The 2,648-nt window shown below is 39.0% G+C and overlaps 2 pseudogenes; both read left to right on the plus strand.

The window, feature by feature from the left end:
• The first annotated feature begins 978 nt into the window (after positions 1 to 978).
• Positions 979 to 1,053, plus strand: LOC123109217 (uncharacterized; annotated as a pseudogene).
• Positions 1,054 to 1,416: 363 nt separating this feature from the next.
• On the plus strand, positions 1,417 to 1,492 carry LOC123109226 (uncharacterized; annotated as a pseudogene).
• Positions 1,493 to 2,648: the final 1,156 nt, after the last annotated feature.

Below are 2,648 nucleotides of genomic sequence, written 5' to 3' on the forward strand. Positions count from 1 at the left end.
TTTTTTGTAGTAGTAGTCGACCTGCTTAGCAAGCTCAGCTCACCCCGCTCGTCGTCGACCTGCCCGATGGTGGCTATGGCGGGACCCGCGAGATCGTCGTCTTCCTGACCGGGACCCTTGGTTAGTGACATCATATGTTTTCCACGACATTCAGACTTTTCTATAGTTTATTGAAACTGTTGTGGTCTGAAGAACAGTTTACTGAAATTGTTCCAAGTCTGAAAAACAGTTGTCTGAATCTGTTGAAATCTGAAACTGTTAGTGTGAGGTGTCTGAAACTGTTCTAATCTTGTAGATAACCTGTGAATAAATTTACTTGTGTTGAATAACCTGTGAACAAATTTAGGACTTTGGAGTTGTCTAAAACTATTGTAGTCTTGTAGAAAAGTAAAAGTAGTTGGATGGAAATAGATTTCTCAGTCTGTGTAATAGATGGTCTGAAGCTAGTTCCAGATTTCTTTCCATGATTCAGATAATTCAGTAAGTCCATTTCATAACATCTGCTGCTAGTACAAATTATGGAAGCTAAAAAGCCAAATCAAGTTCAGTCATCTCATTTCACCTTTGCAAAGAAGATACTAATTTTCTAAACTGTGAATTTGATGTTAACGTCTTATATGTGCGTCTTATATGTCCATTTCATAACATGGTGCGTCTTATATGTGTGTTTGATGTTAACGTCGCTTGTGGTTTTGCAGGGTTCTGAGGCTGCAGCCTGGGCACCATCAGGGTAGGTTGTTTCCCTATCTTGTTTCTTCAGTGCTCAATAGTTGCTTGTGCGACTGCTACTAGTCTTTTATGTAATGCTAAACTAAAATGGGTCTAGTTATACTAATCATTCCATGAAAGTTCAGTCTGATTTGCTGGTACTCTAATAGAATCATTGTTTGCTCATGCTCAGAATCATTGTTTGCTCATGCTCAGAATCATTGTTTTACATATGTTACTTGTGATGTTCTGCTGGCTGAGATGTGCATGATCTGGGTAATGAAGAAAATTGTTCGGATTCCCACTGATTTTCATGATTATTACAACCAGATACTTCTGACGGATCATGCCATCTCTTGGACTACATATGTACTCCCTCCGTAAACTAATATAAGAGTGTTTAGAATACTAAACTAGTGATCTAAACACTCTTATATTAGTTTACAGAGGGAGTACTCCTTTATTATTGAGCAAATACTTTCCTTTGATTTTTTGCAAACCTCTTAGCAGTAATTTTCGTATCCTCTTTTTTGTGTTCTGCTGGCTGATGAGATGTGCATTACCTGGGTGATGAAGAAAATCGATGGGTCACGCCATCTCCTGAAGTACATTTGCACATTTTTACTGCTTTAGACTGACTGTACATGCATTCCTTCATTGGTTATGAACCTTATTGCTCATTGGGTTCTGTTGGGTTGAACTGCATGATTCCGGGTGATGAAGAAAATCGTTCAGATTCCCACTGATATTTCATGATTAGTGTAACCAGCTACTTCTGATCCATAGCTTGTACTGCAACTAATGTGTCATGCGTTTTGTGGCAGCAACAGCAGCTAGCAGGAGCAATTCTCTTGCTGGTTTGCATTGAAGATATTGTATTCTGTTGCTATATCATTGTTTAATAAAACCACAACATGATGCTCACATGAGATATCCACATGTTTCTGTGCTATTTTGCTACAAGCTGTGTGTTGATTTGATAACAGGAGTTTCCTTGTCCTGGTCCTATACTGCATTTTGACTCCTATGTTTATGTGCGCGTGTGTTTAATTGATGTTGTTTCAACTTTGAACTACTTCTGCATATACTGCAATTGAGATTTAAATTTGTGGTTGTTCCTCTTTTACAGATGCTCAAGTGTGAAGCCGGGAAGTGTGAAGCCGTCAAGTTCTACTTAGTGAAGAGTAGCATATTGTAGCATATATGTGTTGTAAAGATTGTAATAGATTTATTTAGTGGTATATTTGATGATTCTTTTTGATTATTTATATGATCTGAAAACTTGTGAAATGGAAACTTGACCAATGGGTCCACTTATGAAAATAATCTGTCAATTTTGTACATTTCTGACATGTGGGACCAATTTGAGAGATGATCATGACAAGTGGGACCCATCTGACTAGTGGGGCCAGCTTGAATATATAATGGCTGAAAATAGAAAAGCAATAAATAATAAAAGGCCACGGGCCAACAATAAAAAAGGCTACAACGTTGGGCTTGGCCCATGAAGCCGACCAGAATTAACAAGGAAAAAAAAAATAAAAGGCCGAATTGTTGGGCTAGGCCCATGTAGAAAACTGAATTGGACCGGGCTGAATCTTGTGCCACATCAGCTTGCCACGCTGGATGCCTACGTGGCCTGGAGAGGTTGCTAGTGACCAAAACGCCACAGTGGACATATTTTGGTCATAAATGTTTGCGACCATTCCAGAAGAAAGGTCGCTATAGTCAGTTTACGACGCCCAGCTTTTGACCTTATGTTTTTGGTCACAAAAAGGTCATAAATGGAAATTTGTGACCATTCAGTGACCAATAGTGGTGGTCATAAGTTGACATATTTCTTGTAGTGAAATCGGTTCTACCGATAGGGATCTCGGTCTCACCGAGATGGGATTGCAATTTCTCTGTTTCCCTTTCGTAACTTTTTGGTCTCACCGAAA

This window comes from Triticum aestivum, chromosome 5A (genome assembly GCF_018294505.1).
Source record: "Triticum aestivum cultivar Chinese Spring chromosome 5A, IWGSC CS RefSeq v2.1, whole genome shotgun sequence".
In the NCBI taxonomy this organism is placed as follows: Eukaryota; Viridiplantae; Streptophyta; class Magnoliopsida; order Poales; family Poaceae; genus Triticum; species Triticum aestivum.